Source organism: Delphinus delphis, chromosome 11, assembly GCF_949987515.2.
Source record: "Delphinus delphis chromosome 11, mDelDel1.2, whole genome shotgun sequence".
Lineage (NCBI taxonomy): Eukaryota > Metazoa > Chordata > Mammalia > Artiodactyla > Delphinidae > Delphinus > Delphinus delphis.
In genome coordinates, this window is record NC_082693.1 from 73081933 (window position 1) to 73101306 (window position 19374).

At 33.4% G+C, this 19374-nt stretch overlaps 1 long non-coding RNA gene across 2 annotated transcripts in view; it reads left to right on the plus strand.

The window, feature by feature from the left end:
* LOC132433273 (uncharacterized) overlaps positions 1 to 19374 on the plus strand; it is a 295039-nt gene that overhangs the window by 41673 nt on the left and 233992 nt on the right. For both annotated transcript variants that reach the window (XR_009521103.1, XR_009521104.1), the window contains exon 2: positions 18205 to 18265. This is a non-coding gene — a long non-coding RNA (uncharacterized lncRNA). The remainder of the gene's footprint in view (positions 1 to 18204; positions 18266 to 19374) is intronic.

Below are 19374 nucleotides of genomic sequence, written 5' to 3' on the forward strand. Positions count from 1 at the left end.
TTTTTCAATGAACAAACCAGTTGTGTAGAGCTAACCTCAACACTTCTAATATATTTAAATGGTTTTCTACTGAAAATTATCATTGCTTGGTTCAAGGCCTGTAATGTCAAAATATTGATTTTTGACAAAATTCAGACCTTATCTTTCCAGAATTAAACCATGTTTGGCTATGTACCCAAATCAGGAAATATACAAAAATGTTTAATATACAGAAAGTTCTGCCATTTATTGATTATACTGATGTGAACTGAATAGCTTCAATCTGAATGATTGTTTTATAATAGCATACTTCCAATATTGCAGGTTAAATAGTTTTCAATTTTGAAAACTACAAAAGAGAAATGATCAACAACATAATCGAATGAAAGTTTAAAGTTCAGGAATGGGGATTTTAAAAGCAAATTATGATATTATTGGTGATTTTACAGTTAATTCTGGACATTTAAATTGCAATAATATAAACTCCTGGCACCAGTTAAGAGTTTTTTGCCCCAGGTGTTCCAACCAGAGAACAGCCAAGAGAAGCTGGCCTTCCCAAAAGCACATCGTGAAGTTCTCTTAAAATAAATGAATAACCGGGCCTCATTGACTAATCTGAGCAGCGCCTCTATCAGCAGCTTTTATGTATTTCAGTTTCCATAAGGAATTCTTGCTTGTCTTCTGATGATTTTTTAAATGAGGATATATTTTATATTTTAATATATTTTATTGTTTTGTAAACTAGATTCTATTCAGTGTGGATTGTAATTTTATTCTTCTTTCTATTCTTTTGACTAGAGTGAGCCAGCCTAAAAATGACAGTTTCTGTATTAGATATGTTCACAAAAAGGAAGATAGGATGTCTTTTTTTTCTTCCCATGGAATAACTCATAGAATTTTCTTTTACTCCCCAGAAAAAAGTCTTCTATTCCACTCCTAATTTGTGACTATAAACATAAAGATTGACACCTATTGACAACTACACAGAAACATGTTAAAACTTCTCCTAAGGAAGCATCAATAAATAATTAAATGGAAGAATAAATTAATATAAATAAAATTAAAGACTAAAGAGTTAAAATATGAATATAGTCTGTCATTTAGTTAATAGTATTGTACCAATCTCCCAATTCTGATTATTGTATTATGATCATGTAAGATGTTATCATTGAGGAAAGATTGGTGAAGTGTACATGGAAGTCTGTACTATTTTTCAACTTCCATGAAGAGTTTAAAATTATTTCAGAATAGAAAGTTTTTGTATTCAATATTAATAAGGGGCCCTACACTTGAAACTGGAATATTTTACCCTTAGGATGACTTAGTCTACATGTTAAGAAATAAGGTCATGGATCACTGTAGTATTCATGATTTTCAACACATGTCTCTCATTAGAGCCACCCCCCAATCAATACTGTAATTAACTGAGATGGAGGTAGGTAAAATATGGTATACCTGAAAACTATGTGAGTAATATGTTGTTGTCTTTAGTTCTAGAAAATAACCAGGTAGTCCAGAATATCTCACTGAAATATTTGGAGAGTGTAGCACGATGATGTTTCTTTAACTAAGCTCTTAGGCCTAGTTTTATTTTTCTGCCTCAAAATAAACCTAATTACATTACACTCACTTCCATTGAGAAGGCATCAAAAGGATTCCTCTAGTGCATCATTTTTTTTACAAAACACTTTTATCAATGTGAATATCAAGAACAAGAGTTATTTTAAGGATCACATAATATGTATAGATGAAAACACTTTACAAATTCTAACGCAAAATATACTTTAAGGGGCTTCGCTGGTGGCGCAGTGGTTGAGAGTCCGCCTGCCGATGCAGGGGACACGGGTTTGTGCCCCGGTCCGGGAAGATCCCACATTCCGCGGAGCGGCTGAGCACGTGAGCCATGGCCACTGAGCCTGCGCGTCCGGAGCCTGTGCTCCGCAATGGGAGAGGCTACAACAGTAAGAGGCCCGCGTACCGCAAAAAAACAAAACAAAACAAAAACAAAAATTATATATATATATATATATATATACACCTTAAGATGCTGTAATCCTTTCTGTTTGAATCATTCTAACATTGTCTTCAGAATGATTCTGAATGTGATAAAATGAAAAGTACACGGTCTCCTAGAGGAGATAGACAAGGCTTTGCAGTAGCTAGATAAAATCTGACAAACTTCAATATGCTTAAATCTCAGTTTCCTGTGAAAACAGGGATAAAGTATCTGGAATTGTTGTGAAGATTACATTACATAATTATGCTAAATTACTAGGTCAATTTTAGAGCATATAAGGGACTTGCTTATAGCGAGTTTCACTCCCTGTCTTCCCTACAAAATGCAGAAATTAAATTATTCATTGAAAAATGACTGCAACATTCCTTGACAGAATGTGTTCTGTCCATTATTAAGCTCCAGTTTCTTGATCAGTTTAAAGATGGTATTTTGATTATTTCTGCACTGACTACCTAAGGATTAACAGGAGCCCTGAAGTTCTGGAGACGAAATAAACAGACCATAAGTAAACCAGAAAGGCTTATAACTACACAATGATGCATTATATTTATTTGAATTTTCACTATTCTAAATTGTTTTGAGCATAACATAGCTTTCATCGAATAACAAATCTCTACTAGGTTCTACTAGCTTCTGATTATTTCAGCACTTTGCACAGTGCCTGACATATAATACTCAGCAAATGTTTGTGAGATGAATAAATGCTACATGAGTGAAATATATTTCTAATGATATTTTCTAATGTATTTGTGAAAAATAAATGATTCAATGCATTTCTTTTATGCAACTATAAGAACAAGCAAAACATAATTATTAAGATATGTTGTAGAGTTTTATAGAAAACTTTCAAAGATCATCACTGAACAGGTCATCATTTAAATCTAGACCACATCTGTTTAAATTTATAGTCAACTTCATTTGTATGGTTCTAAGTTATTAATTTATACATACAGAAGACTGATAGCAGAAGCATGTGCTAACAGTATTAAAAAGGAAACAATTTGCTCAAAGTTACAAATGAATCTTTTTTAAAAATGACAGAATTAGATTGACTTATGTAAGACCTTAGAATTCAACACCAAATGTTTGCTAGAGAAATGAACTTTCATGTGAGTAAGTAATGAAATATTGATTCATCCATTCTTTCCCAAGATTTCATCATCAGCCTTCTATTTATACTTGCTCCTGGCTGCCACAACTGTAAAACCAACACTCCTGTTCCAACTGTAAAACCAATGCCTGGCTCTTCAGGATTTGCCCACTGAGATCTTCAGTTGCTGCTTGCTCAGGTGTCAGCATCTCCATCACAGGACAGAATAGCTGTCCTCAGGTATATAGTAACCAAGTGACTAGCCAGGCTAACCAAGAAGAAAAGAGAGAGGACCCCACAAAAAAAAAAGAATCAATAAATAATGAAACAGGAGAAATAACAACTGATACCACAGAAATACAATTAAAAAATCCTAGAATAATACTATGAACAGTTATATACCAACAAATTGGATGACCTATAAGAAATGGACAAGTTTCTGGAAACATACAGCCTGCCAAAAAGTAGTCAAGAAGAAACACAATTTGAACAGACCAAACACTAGAAGTGAAATAGAATCTACAATTTAAAAAATATTCCCTTCAAACAAAAGTCCAGGAATGGACAGCTTCACAATTCTATCAAACATGCAAAGAAGAACATATATCTATCCTGCTCAAACTATTCCAAAAAATTAAAGAGGAGGAAACACTCCCAAATTCACTCCATGAAGCCACCATCACCCTGATATCAAAACAAGACAAAGACACTACAAAAAAGGGAAGAAAACTACAGGCCAATATGTTTGATGAATATAGATGCAAAAATCTTCAAAAAAATTAACAAACTGAATCCAGCAACACATATAAAGGATCGTACACAATGATCAAGTTGGATTCATTCTAAGGTCACAAGGATGGTTCAGCATACACAAATCAACCAATGTGATACACCCCATAAACAAAAGGAAAGACAAAAACTACATGATCATCTCAATAGATGCAGAAAAAGCATTTGACAAAATTCAACATCCATTCATGATACAAACTCTCACCAAAGTTGGTATAGAGGGAACACGTCTCAACATAATAAAAGCCATTTATGACAAACCTACAGCCAACATAATATTCAACAGTGAAAAGCTGAAAGCCTTCACACTAAATTCAGGAATGGGACAAAGATGCTCACTCTCACCACTTCTATTCAACATAGTATTGGAAGTCCTAGCCACAGCAATCAAGCAAGAAAAAAATAAAAGGTGTATAAATTAGAAGAGAAGAGGTAAAACTGTCACTATTTGCAGATGACATGATACTGTGTATAGAGAACCTGAAACTCTCCACACAAAAACTATTAGAACTATTGAACTAATTTAGCAATGTAGCAAGATACAAGATTAATATACAGAAACCTGTTGCATTTCTTTATACTTATAATGAAATATCAGAAAGAGAAAATTTTTAAAAAATCCTGTTTAAAATCATGCCAAAAAATATATACTTAGGAATAACCTTGACCAAGGAGGTGAAAGACCTGTATGCTGAAGACTATGAAAAATTGATAAAGGAAATTGAGGATGAGTCAAAGAAATGGAAAGGTATCCCATGCTCTTGGATTGGAAGAATTAATATTGTTAAAATGGCCATACTACCCAAGGCAATCTACAGATTTAATGCAATCCCTATCAAAATACCCGTGACGTTTTTCACAGAACTAGAACAAATAAACTTAAAATTTGTATGGAACCACAAAAGGCCCAGAATTGCCAAAACAATTCTGAGGAAAAAGAACAAAGCTGGAGGCATAACCTTTCCAGACTTCAGACTATACTATAAAGCTACAGTAATCAAAACAGTGTGGTATTGGCACAGAAACAAACACTTAGATCATTGGAAAAGAACAGAAAGCCCAGAAATAAACCCACACACCTGTTATCAATTAATCTACAACAAAGGACATAAGAATACACAATGGAGAAAAGACACTCTCTTCAACGAGTAGTGTTGGGAAAACTGGACAGCTACATGTAAGTCAATGAAATTAGAACACTCCCTCACATCATATACAAAAATAAACTCAAAATGGTTTAAAGACCTAAATATAAGATATGACACCATAAAACTCCTGGGAGAGAACATAGGCAAAATGTTCTCTGACATAAATTGTAGCAATATTTTCTTAGATCAGTGTCCCAAGGCAAAAGAAATAAAACAAAAATGAACAAATGGGATCAAATCAAACTTAAAAGCTTTTGCACAGCAAAAGAAATCATCAACAAAATGAAAAGACTACCTATGGAATGGGAGAAAATATTTGCAAGTGATGCAACCAACAAGGGGTTAATATCCAAAATACACAAACAGCTCATAGAGCTTAATATAAATAAAAAAGAAAAACAACCCAATCAAAAAGTGAGCAAAAGATCTAAATGGACATTTTTCAAAAGAAGACATACAGATGGCCAAAATGCACATGAAAAGTTGCTTAACATTGCTAATTATTAGAGAAATGCAAATCAAACCCACAATGAAGTGTCACCTCTTATTGGTCAGAATGCCTCTCATCAAAAAATCTATAAGTAATAAATGCTGGAGAGGGTGTGGAGAAAAGGGAACCCTCTTACACTGTTGGCGAGAATGTAAATTGATGCCACCACTAAGGGAAACAGTATGAAGTTTCGATACAAAACTAAAAACAGAGCTACCATATGATCCAGAAATCCCATTTCTGTGTATATATCTAGAAAAAACAAAAACTCTAATTTGAAAAGATACATACACCCCAATATTCATAGCAACACTACTTACAATAGCCAAGACATGGAAACAATCCAAGTGCCCATCAACAGATGATTGGCTTGAGAAATTGTGGTAGTATTTATATATTTTTTCTTATGAGGTCTAGCATTATTTTTATAGATTTGCCAGGAGTTTCTTTGGAAACAATTATTATCAACTATGAATAAAGACATTTTTCATTCATTCATTTCAATCTATATCCTAGTATGGTAATTTGTATCTTCTCTCCTTTTCTGTAGGTAACTATGGAAAACATTGATTTTTAAAAAGAACCAAATTTTGGCTTTTAAACATTTTGTCTACTGTTTTTATGCTTTCTATTTCATTGATTTTTGCTCTTATTTTATTATTTATTACCTTCTATATTTACTCTGGGATTAATTTGCTCTTCTTTTCCTGGCTTCTTAAATTAAAAACTTAGATCATTGATTTAGTCCTTTCTTGCCTTCAATACAGGCATTTAAAAGTATAAATTTCTAAGAAATGCTTTAGCTATATCCACTAAATCATAATGTTTTATGTTTTCGTCATTGTTCAGTGAAAATAATACTACTTTTGGGTGGGTTTTTTTGATGCATGGTTTACATACAAGTGTATTACTTAATTTCTAAATATTTCCGTATTTCCTAGATATTTTATTGTTATTGATGTTTAATTTAATCCTATGGTTGTTTTCAGATCAGAATCTGTAAGATTTTAATCTTTGAATTAAATTTATTTTATGGCTGAGCAGATGGTTTATCTTGGGGAATCTTTCACATGCACATGTAAAGTTTATATAGTTTGTACTTGTTGAGTTAGTGTTCTAATAATGTCATTAGATCAAGATGTTTGACAGTGATGTTCAAATTTTCAAAACTGGTACTTATTTTTTCTAGTAAACTTTCCCGATTCATAGATTCCTATATCCAAATGACTGTTACACATATTAACTTCATTGTTTAAAGTATATTTTAGACTCAACAGGAAACTGCTCAAATATGTCCCTCACCAAGCCTCCACTATTTCAGTAAGTTTTAACACTATTCATCCATTTGTCCTTTGCTCAAGTCAAACACTAAGAATAATTTTCTTTACTTCTTTTTTTCTTACACACTACTTCCAACCACGTTCTACCTCCAAACATTATTAAATATGACAATTTATGAACATTTCTATGGATAAATCTATAGTCCAACCATGATATCTTTCACTGACTGCCCTTTTTGCCCCCCTCCTCCCCTCATAACTTCACATCCCGGTTGTCAAAGAAGAGACAGAAAGATCTTATTAAATCCTCCATTGGCTCTCATGTGACCAGAAAAACATATAACTCCATATCACGGCCCACTGGCCCCTGCATGTGTCTCAAACTTACCTCAAGCCACTCTTCCCCTTCTTCATTATTCTCCACACACAGTGGCTTTTGTTTTCCCCTTCATATGTGAAGTCTGAGGGTTTAGCACTTCCTGTGTCTTCTACTTAAAACAATCTTCCCCCAGATTATCTGATTCTCTCAAGGGTGCTTCCTCTCTCTGCAGAAATCTTAACACAGATATCAACTTTTCTTATGGGACTTCCTTGACTTCCCCAATTCATGTACTACCCACCATCACTTCCTCAATATTATGCTATTTTATCTTCTTCATTACCGCTTTTATTACTTGAAACTATTTATTTGTTTATGCATTTATTATCTCTTTCATTCCTGGAATGTGATATTGTAAGAGGAGGAATTAGGTAAATTGTGTTCAGTGTAAATTGAGTTCAGTGTTTCTGTTGTATATCCTGTCTCTAATACAGTGCCTGATACACAGTACCCACCTAATAAATATCGATTAATTGGTTGACTGGTTGAATAACTGCATTTCTCTCAGTTTAGAAAAGAGACCTAAGTGTTTAGCTTAATTATCAATGATACATATTCACAGATTTCACTAGGTACGTGACTTTCTCATGGAAAGTCATGAAGGGGATGCTTTCCATAAGTGATTCACTTTTTTAATAATCCCCACTTTTTCTGTTTAACCTAAATCCCTCCATTGTATTTTAAATCAGTTCCTCCTGTCTCTACCCAGTATGTGATGAAAAACAGCTGGTTGCCTCTCTTTGAATCCTTTCTGTCATTCAAGACCATCATGAGGCCAGGTCTCTTTCTTCTTTCCAGGCTAAATAATTCTGCCATTTTTAACACTTCCTGAAATTCTGAATGCCTACCCCTGAAATCCTTTCCAGGACTCTTGATTTACAGTCTTGTCCAATAGAACTTTCTGCCACATGGAAATGTTCTAAATCTGTGCTGTCCAATGCAGCAACCATTAGCCATATGTGCGTAAGGAGTACATGAAATGTGAGGAACTGAGGGACTGAATTTTTAAATTTTATGTAATTTTAATTAATTGAAATTTAAATATCCACATGAGATTAGTGGCTACCAAACTAGCACAGCTCTTTTGGAAGCTGTGGAATATGCTATATGCTCCTATGCAGAAGCCTATTTTATTTACTAGTTGAAGACTCATATTAAATATGAAACAGGATATTTTTAAAGTTTGTTGTTAAAAAAGTTCCAACACAGTATTTAAAGCAAATTTTGGATCTAAGTTGTCTTAAACTTGACTTTAATTATAAAATTGACGTTAGAGCATTGGTTAGCTATGTAAAAATCTTTTTATTTATGGAAGAAGCTAACTTTAAGAACCTTAATTTATGGTATGGCAGATTTATTGTAACAACTTCTATGATTTTCCTCATATATGACATTTCTTTCTGATGAAACGAAACATACAGAACTATTTGATTTTTCTAACTTTTTAAGGTATATGCCATTTAAACTAGATTTTCCTCAGATACTATATATGATGCTATGTTTAAATTTCTTAATACTGATGACACCCTCTGATATTAAATTTATTTTCAGATTTTAAGGTGAGAGACGTGTATTAATTAGGGACAGCAGGTGGTATTTGAAAGTCAGCCTCACATATCTGGGTCATGGTTATGTCATGACATCTAGTGCACTTTCTGATTGAAATAACTGTGTTCATTAGACAAGTAAGTGAGATTTATGCCAAATTTAGCTATCAAACATGTTTTTGTTTCCGAATTTATATGTCATCTTTCACTTCTGATTTGGGGGATTAAAAAGAGTGTTCGCCTTTATTTTGTTTTTTACAAATGAGAAATATCTTGATTTAAGAAATGGATGTCGATTTTTTTAGCTTATTTAGTTGAGCTCTCCTTAATACATTTGAGACTCCAAATCTCATTTATGCTGAATTAATTGAATATCAAATATAAAACCAATGTGCTTTATATTGAAATTTTAGTACTGCTGCTAGTCACAAAGCATACTTATACATTTCTATTGATATATCACTTCTAATATTTCAGCTTTATTTAAAGCAGGAATTTTTAAAAAATTAAGGGGAGGAAAAACCTTCCAGATGTCATCTGTGCTATATCTCCCCTAGACAGGAAAGCGGAACATATGGTTCACGACTGAAGGGAATAATGGATCATCATATTTTTAGGATTCCTTGAATATACCATCTCAAGACTTCTTTTATTTTTCCTTCTTTCTTCTTCATAGAATCTAGCTATTTCTGACTCAATGTGAAAAGGTTTGACTTTTTAAAAAAGCTAGCAGTAAAGGAGATAATTCTTCAATAACATTGAAATATCATTTTGAATTCATCACATGCTCTGAAATCTTAATGAGCTAAGGGTCACATATTTTACAACCATTTCTCTTTGAATCTCTCTCTGTCTGTCTCTCTCTCTCTCACACACACACACACACACAGAATGTGCCTATCAGCTTTTACAAAAGTCAGTCTACTTACTTAATATCTAATATGTTCTTCATTTTTTGATGATAGAGAAGAAAAACTAAAATCTCAATAAAATAAACATGTTATGTGGTTTTTGTAAGGCAGGAGTCTTCATATAAGTGATTTCCCCCCCACTCCCCAGTACAGAAGAGTGTACTGCTTAAAGCCCACAAATTTCATTAGTGGAAGGATAATTGAAAATTGTGACTTCAGTGCTCATAAACTGTGAGACATTTTTCACCTCTCTTCTTTAATGGTGCATGCAAATGCTAAATTTCATATATCGTGATGAATGCGATCGTGATGAATTTCATATATCATTAAGCATGCGAATGACTATGTTTGCTACTATCAAAGGTAAAATTAAGAGATTTATTAGAAAGCTTTCCCCATGAAAGTTCCAAATTTAATTAAATGCAATTCATTAGAAAGTATGGCAAGTCCCCCCCAGACCCATTTCCCACCAGTTATGTCTAACCCATTATCTGTGCTTTGTTTATATGTCCAGTTATGCTGTTTAACACACGGAAGTATGCTTTTGACATCTCTTTATCGAACCCTTAATGAATAAACAAAATAAGTAAGAAAAATGAAAAAGAAAAAGAAAGTATGCCAAAGACATTACAGGAGAAAGGAGCAACTAGTGATATATATACATATAGTTGGTGAGAAGAAGAAGAAATAACCATATATGTAACCACACATGCACACTTTTTTAAACTTTTAAAAAAAACCTTAGACTTGAGGATTCACAAACGTCAGTATCATCCTTTGCATGTACTAATATATGGCATGGCATAATCTTTGTTTTATCCTGATACTCTACACATATATAAATACACACACACACGCACACACACACACGCGCACACACATACACACACAGAGCAACATCTTCATCTTTTTCTTGCTGTAGTTCTTACATTTTTTGACTCATAGAATTCTCATATGGAAAAAAATCTGAGGGCTTCACATCTTTCTTGAAGTTTGGCAAGGGACCTCTCCTTAGGAACTTGAGAGAAAGAGCTTTCAAGCATTTCACTATAACTGGCACACTCAGAAAAGGTTTATTGAGCTGAAATTTTTTATCTCCCAAATAAATCAAGCTAATGCATTTTCCTCTAGACAGTTTTAAACTTAAGAGGTCTAAGGAGCAGAAATCTAAAGATAATTTTTCTTTTTGGGGGGGCAAATTTTATTCTATAAAATTTAGCTTCCATATTGTTAGTCTCAATTATGTCTTTAAATGCAGACTATATCTAGACCCCATGATATGTTTACATTTTATTGAGCAGAAACAGTTGTTAAATGTTTCCATATTAAGAATTGAAAGAATATAGACATTAGCTAGTAAAGCCCAATGCAGTATTTAAATTACTCCCCAAAGGTGTATCTGTTTCTTAAAATTTAGGGTGATTTTAAGTCTTTATTATTCTTGCCAAAAGTTTATTGATCTTATTTGTCTTTTTAGTGAGCCAACTTTTGACTTTGTTAAAAATCTCTATTCTACTTGCTTTCTGTATCATAAAGTCTGTTCAAAACTTTATTATGTCATTTATTTTATGTGTATTGTGATTTTTCTAACTTTTTAAAGTAAATTTTACTTCATTAATTTTCAGAAAATGTTGCCTCATTCTTTTTTCCCCTTTTCACAAATTAATATTTTTAGCACAATAAAAATAAAGACAGAAGCTAAAATTTACTTGTTATAAGAATTTTGGAAGGAGAGAAAAATATTAAACAGACACAAGAAACTTAAAACATAGTATTCCAAAACAGTTCAATAATTAGACATAGACTTGTGCAAACATAGATGAATTTCTACAAACACCCAATTAAGAAAACAAAAAGACATCTTCAAAAACCAAAATTTAAAAGGGCCTCAGATTTTTCTTCCAAAATAATAAATACCAAAACACAACAAATAAAATATCTTCAGGCATTTGGGAATCTCTTTATCCATTTTATAATCAGAAAAAAAACTAAGATGAAATGTAGTAAAACAGAGAATAATGACAATGAGCAGAATGAATAGTATAAAGAAATAGCAAAGATGTAGTGATACAAAATAAATCAATCTACTAATTTAAGTTGGAGATAATAAGATCTAAACTATATAAATAGTAGACATAGGAAGAAAAAAACAACTTTGAGAGTCACTGTATATCGTGAAATAGTGTCATATGGAATAAAAGGGTTAGCATAAATTCTGAATTATAAATCATTTAACTTAGCCTTGGCATATCCATCTGTTAAATGCGACCAAACTCACAGGATTATGATGAGGTAATACTGCATCTTATTTACATATCCATTTCCTCTCCATTTTTTTTTTTTTTTTTGCGGTACGTGGGCCTCTCACTGCTGTGGCCTCTCCCGTTGCGGAGCACAGGCTCCGGACGCGCAGGCTCAGCAGCCATGGCTCACAGGCCCAGCCGCTCCGCGGCATGTGGGATCTTCCCGGACCGGGGCACAAACCCGCGTCCTCTGCATCGGCAGGCGGACTCTCAACCACTGCGCCACCAGGGAAGCCCTCCTCTCCATTTAATGAGATAATGTGTGGGAGGAAGCATTATAAACTTCTAAGCTATATTCCAAAGTCAGGTGTTATTTACTATTGCTTTTTTTTTTACTAAGCTAAGTCTGGAGTATTTGAAAACTTCTTTTATCTGGAAGGTGAGGAAGAAACCCAAAAATTATTCCAGGATTCTAGGTCTGAATGATTGGAACAATGGAAATATTTTTTTAAAAATAACAGAATAACTGGACTTATCATTTATTTCCCAAATAGACTTTGCTTGCCCTTGAATTCAGGTTTATGTTCAAGGTATTTGTAATAAAAAATGTGGATATGTGAAAGACAGGCTGGATTAGAGAAGGAAAACAATTCATTAAACTATGGATGTGTTAACACTAAGAGCATTTTATGCTAGAACATTTTAGTAGAGATAGAAATGCTAAAGTAAGCAAGCAACTGTAAATTTAAATGTGGAACTTGAAAGACAAGTTGGATTTGTTATTCCACTGCCATAGAATTTTTAAAGGTCATGATTACTTAAAGATTTAATCTACCGTCTCACTTCATAGGTACAAAACTTAGGTAAAAGAGCAGACTTAAGAGATAAGAAAAGAGGCTTCGTGAATAAATAAAACAAGATGAGTGAAATATAGTTCTGTGTGAATTTGTCTTGAAGTTGGATGTTTTTCTTATTGTTGTTTGTTTGTTTTGATTTTGGAAGACACTGAAAAGTGAGGATAGGAGATCTAGATCAAATATTAGGCAACTTAGCTAGGTGAGTCAGTCAAATAACACCAAGGAAAATAAAATGAAGCAGTTGTAAAGGCTGGAGTACAATCAGTACATTATAATAAACAAGGCAAGGTGGCAGAGTTGCAAGGGCATGCTCAAAAGAACCAAAAGTAAGAGGAAAGTCAAGGAGAAAGAGAATATTAAAAATTTTAAAACAACTATTTAATTTTGGAACAAGGAAACCACTGGCAACCATTGAGAGAACAATTCCAGTAGAGCAGTGATGATGGAAGCCAGCTGGCAGAAGGCTATGACAGTAGAAAGTGGAGAGGAAACAAAGGCATCAATCCTTGGAGAAAAGTGGATAATTTTTCAGGTTTGTGTTCTAAGGGCTTATCACATTCCCTGGCATTTAGTGGAAATACCAAAAGCATCTGTTGAAATGAAATGTATTTGAATGTGAGAGTTCAAGATAAAGAAACTGGTTAAAGGCTAGGAATGCAGAAAAAAATTAGAGAACAGAGTGGGAAAGGGCCATAGAAATGGCAGGAGTCATATTTGACATAGACCTGGGATCTTGAACCAAGTGTTGATATATCAGAGTATTATTGCACAAGGAATGTCAGAGATTGAGGTTAAAGGTGATGTAAAGACCAAAGGTTCCAGCAAGAATCTGGACAACAAGTAGAGGGATCCCCCCAAAGTGGTATTATGCTAAACTTCTCCATCTAGTAAATTCTTTATATCCTTCTGTACTGGAGCCAATCCTTACACAGTAATAGACAAGACTTTTAGAGACTTAGAGATAAGAACAGATAAATGGTATGCTTCTCAGAAAATTGAGTTTAAAGAGAAAAAAAGACCAACAAAATTTGGATTTAGTAGAAGAAAAATGGTGCTAGGAAGGGGATTTATGAATGGTACTCAGATCCACAGAAAATCAGAAAGAAATGGAATAAATATATCAAATGAAGCACTAGTCCTAGAGAGAATTTTCTTTTTCCTAGAGCCTAATGGGGAAAGAGAGGGGGTAGGTAAAGAAAAAAAGTTGTTGAGTTGATGATGAGAAAAAAATGCTGAATTCATGTCCAAGAACTTAAATCTTTTTTTAAATTGAACTATAGTTGATTTACAATGTTGTGTTAGTTTCAGGTGTACAGCATTGTGATTCAGTTATTTTTTCAGATTATATTCCATTATAGGTTATTACAAGATATTGAATATAATTCCCTGTGCTATACACAGAGAAGTTAAATCTTCCTGTGGAAGTAAACTACTGAGTCTTCTGATAAAGGTAGGTCAATGGAAAGTGACAGAATTGAAGATATCAGATCAGAGTTGCTCTTGTGGAAGATTCATGAAGTAAACAGTAAAAGAAAAACTAAATGTTTTTCCACCATTAAGATAATGAGCAAGGAACTATTTTGTATCATGTATACATAGTGGACTAAAGCTATAGTGTTTTGCATCTCCTTAGATTATGGCAAGTGAACAAAGCAAGCAGTGCAAATGATCCAAGAAGGAGATAGTAAAGAAACACATTGTATTTGTGTTAGCCGTGTCAAATTAGGTCATAAATAGCTAAGTATATCCAGTATCTAAGGTTTTCATATTGGTGTCTAACTGTACCCTTGTCAGTTAAGCTTCCCACATAAAATCTATTTACAGGATAGAGACTTCCAAATATGAAACTGTTGCTCTCTGGTAGTTCTCAACAAATCAACTTTTCAAAAAGAAGAGGAATGGTAAAATATTCCCAGTCATCCCCTGGACAAAACTATATGATATAGATCTTCATTTCAAAAAAGTCTTACTATGACATTTGTCTTACACAGAAGTTCTACATCTATAAAGTGATGCTGTAATTTTAATCAAAGTGACTCCTATTTTAAATTTTATTTCAAACTTTCAATTTTCTTTCTAAGCTCTTAATTGTTTTCTTCATTGACATTAGGTTTCTTACAATAAAGTTTTGGTGTACTAGCTCTCAATAACTGTTAACTAAGAATTGGCATGATTTTGTTACTTTGCTTTTCCAGTTTTTTAGTTCTATGTATTTTATGGTTTGGCCTTCTTTTAAAAAATAGATTTCATAATATTTGTGCCTTAGTTCTATGTGCAAGAGATCAATAGTACATAAAAATACATAGAATTCCAGACCTCATGGACCTGTCTTGTAGGAAAGACAAATATTAATGGCTTAATAATATAGTCCTATTTACATTGAATAATTAAAGGAAGGGATATCAAAATTTTCTTTTTTGATCTCCTGAAAAGATGATAAAAAGAACATATGAACTGTTAACTACAATGGCTAATCATGTCATAAATTGCACATATGATATTTAAGATCTAAAGTGATTTATATACATAAATAGCTATAATACAGTTAATAATTATACATAAGTGATATGTGATAGATAAATTAATTTTATATGTACATGGGTAATTGTATATATAGCTATAATGTATCATATATGTAACATAATAGATAAAATAATGTTATCTTCTGTATGGGTATGTGCATTATTTATATAGACATACATGACATTAATTTAGTCTAAACTGTGAATCTTTACGTTTATCTCTGTATAAATACTTTCAGTATAAATATCCATTTCTACCTTTTACTCAAATTGAAATATTTAATACGCAAACCTCGACAATAGCCTGAATCTTTTTTTTTTTTTTTTTTTTGCGCGGTACGCGGGCCTCTCACTGCCGTGGCCTCTCCCGTTGCGGAGCACAAGCTCCGGACGCGCAGGCCCAGCGGTCATGGCTCATGCTCTGCGGCACATGGGATCCTCCCGGACCGGGGCACGAACCCGTGTCCCCTGCACCGGCAGGCGGACTCTTACCACTGCGCCACCAGGGAAGCCCTAGCTTGAATCTTAATCAGGTTATTCTTATCCAAGGTCTCAAGGCGTTGTCTCCTGTTCCTTATATCATTATTACCCAGCTAAATTGCTACCCTTATTGTCATTTATTTTAAAACCAGCTGCTTTAGCATATGTTGCTTATTCAGAAAGTGCCCTGCACAATTTCACCCACAGTTATAAAAACCAAGATGTGACTCATTTGTGTCGATTCGTAAATAAATGTAACCGTTTGGCAGAACAGGCCCACCTATTCTGGTAGGTCCCAATCCCACCTCATATCTTCTGCAGCTTCTTCTTTTATAATATATTCCAATACATTCCCACCTTTTTTCTTTAATTCTTTTAAAATGTAGGCACTTTATTAACACTATTATTTTTAAATTGCTGACTTTTTCTCTCTTTATTTTATCTTCTTGTCAATTCTTAAGAATATTGACCTTAGAAGATATTTACCTTGAAAGAGTCACTTACTTAACTTCTCTGAATCCCAGATCCCTCGGCCTGTAAAATGTGAATAGAGACATCTACTCTGGAGGAATATCTTGAGAATTCAGTTAAGTAATGTGTGTAAGGTGCTTAGTATAATGCTCAACATTATGGCCGTGGTAACTATCTGGTTTTTATATTTCAAAGTGGAGCTTCTTCTAGACTTCCAAGCTGTGTCCCCCTTCTCTTTGCCATTTCATGTAAACTGCCTACAGCATTTCAGCTATTCTTCATTAAGTATTTCTTGTAGGACCTGACTTGTATTTTGTCCTGTATTTTGGAATCTTTAGTGTTTTCTTTCTGGGATTTTGGCCTGAATAAATATTGCCATAGCAAAATATCATCATGAACCTGATTATTTTCTTCTTGGGCATAAACTAGTGTTTCCTTAGTTTATTGACTTAGCACCTACACTGGTTATCTTGTTGTGTTAGAGTAAGGGCTAAACAAGGCAAAGACCAGGAGTTCCTTCCCTGTTTAGACCAGTTGGGGTTGCACTGAAAACACATTTCTTTCATGGCCACAGATGTGCCCCTAACCCTGACCATCTGCTTAGCAAATGAGCAGGAGGGGCAGGGTAAGTAACAGTGGTCTGTATTATACAACCCAGTCCCAGCACTAACATTGTATGCCACTAATCGCAGCATCATCATATTTAAAGACTAGAGCACAGCTGAGCAGATGTCTTGGGTGTGATCCAGGAACAACACCAATGAGGGGGGAGAGTGAGAAAAATGAAATCCTTAGACAAAGTGACATCCAACAGGGACCCTGAATACACTGATTTAGATGTACCTGTTATTACAAATTATTTTAAAAGAGTGAGCAATTTTTATCTTTAATGATTCTTCAGTTATCCTCTACAAGAGGTTCAGGCGAACATCTACTTGAAATTTTTATCCTCAAGCCAATTTTACATTGTAAAATATTATATATACATAATACATATAGATTATATTATTTAATATATATATATATGTGTGTGTGTATATATATATATGTATGTATTTGGCTACAATTTGAGTTTCAAAGTGGTGTGTTCTTAGTTGCCTTGTCATGATTTGTCTGATTTGGGTAATTTTAAATAAAATTTTCATTGAATTAAAGAATTTGAATTATAGCCATGAAAGGGAGATTTTGGCAAACAGTTTAAAAGATCTCCAACCTCTCATTGCCTTCTGAATTCTAATTAGGCAAATATAAATTGGTTCTCTGTCAGAGCAAGCTGCCCAAAAGACAAAGCTGCACTATTAAAATCAAATGGCACAAACGTCAGCAGTACGCTGAGACATTGGGATTTCCAATGAGAAAAACTTCATTAAAAGAATGGTGCTTTCCTCAGAGTTCTATTTTTATCCCCTGTCAGAGAAAATGATGAGAATCTCTGTTTTTTCAAAGGGAGAAAAAGGTGTTCACAGATGAATAGCATTTATATATTGGACACTTTATCTTCCGGGGACAGTTTGATCAAGTTACTGGTTTATTATCTTTGAAATACTAATGAGATTTTTCCTTACAGAGGAAAGTAGTCTTTGTTCATAAGAAAAAAGAAATGATTCATTTATCAAAGCATTTGCTCCAGATGCTTACCTTTTTTTTTTTCATTTTTTTCATAAAAGTACATACTGCTTTTAACATTTAACAATTAAATCAATAGTCAGTGACCTTTGGGTGTGACATTCCAAGTCTTTATTTGTTCACTCTAATTTCAGATTTCATGAGCCAGCAATGTACTTTAATGATTAGGAGATCTATTTATATAGTGTAAATATTATTGCAGACAAGCAGTAATGATTTAAAAGAATTGTTTATGAAGGTTTTTTTCTTAATTAAATGAGAGTAAAGCAGTCCACATGATCCTTGATTTTGCTTTTCTTTATAGAAGTTGCAGGAGAAAGATCACCTCTTGTGGGAGTCATTATGAGTCATAATTCTCTGCTCTGTTATTCCTAGGACAGCTGTTGGGAGCAGAGGCTGTCAAAAGGGAGCATAATGCTGTACTTGTTGGAGGCAGGTACTGTTTTACTTCATCTTTGCATCCTCTGTGCCTGGTACATAGGAGGTTTTAATAATGGCTGTTCAATAAATAAATCCAGTTTGGAAGTATCCTTTTCAGATATGTTTGTATTGAGGTACTATTGTACTGAATTACATTATTCTTTCATTTCACTATTGGCCTATTTATCTTTGCAGTCCCACCTCCATGGAGATATGAGTGAGGCCACCAATCATAGCTTCATTTCATAAAACATCTTTAATCTAACCTAATGTCTAATCATCTGCTAAAGCTCATGGATATGTCTTTAATTAGAAATACAGAATATTAACCTTCCAGACACTCACCCTAAAAATAAACCATAACTCTCAAATGTCTAGTACGTATGAAAATTCTAAATGTGAAATAAGTACTTGGGAAAGATGTGTATATTAAATTTTATTTTCTGATCAAAACAGATAACCAAAAGAATTTTTTCATGGTTTTGGCCCCAATATCTAGAAAAGCTGTAATCCTTAAAAATATTAAGGGCATTATAACTTTTAACTGTATCTTTCTGTTACTTTTATTCCAATTTTAAAATCATTTTTGAATTTAGATTACTTCAAAAGAATTAAAAGGATTATTCTTTGTATTATATATGAATTTTGTGACATATCTCAGATCCTATGGGCAATGAAGATGCTATAAATGTTCATATAGAATTTATGAATTTTCCTTTTTGCTGACTCTGTATGTAGAAGAGTGCCTAGCACATAAGTGTTCAATAAATGGTTTATAGTAGATCTGAACTAACTCAGGAATTCTATTTCTGAAAATAGAATAGAAGGGCAATTAAGTGTTGGAAATACTTATTCATAGACTACAATAAGTAAATGAGGGCCTCAGTACATAAACTCTTGCATTAAAGTATAATCCAATGGTGAAAAAGGACAGGTAAGTGTACTTTCATTAGTATGACCATCTCATTTTGAACTGAGATGAAAGAAATAATGTATTAAGGTAGCCATATCTTGCTTTAGAAGCAAAGTTGGAATTAAAAAGCCCATTTTATTTGGAAGATAAAAGTAAGTGAATTAATTCATGAATTCTAAAGCAATAAATTAGTTAAGGATTTCTATATTGTA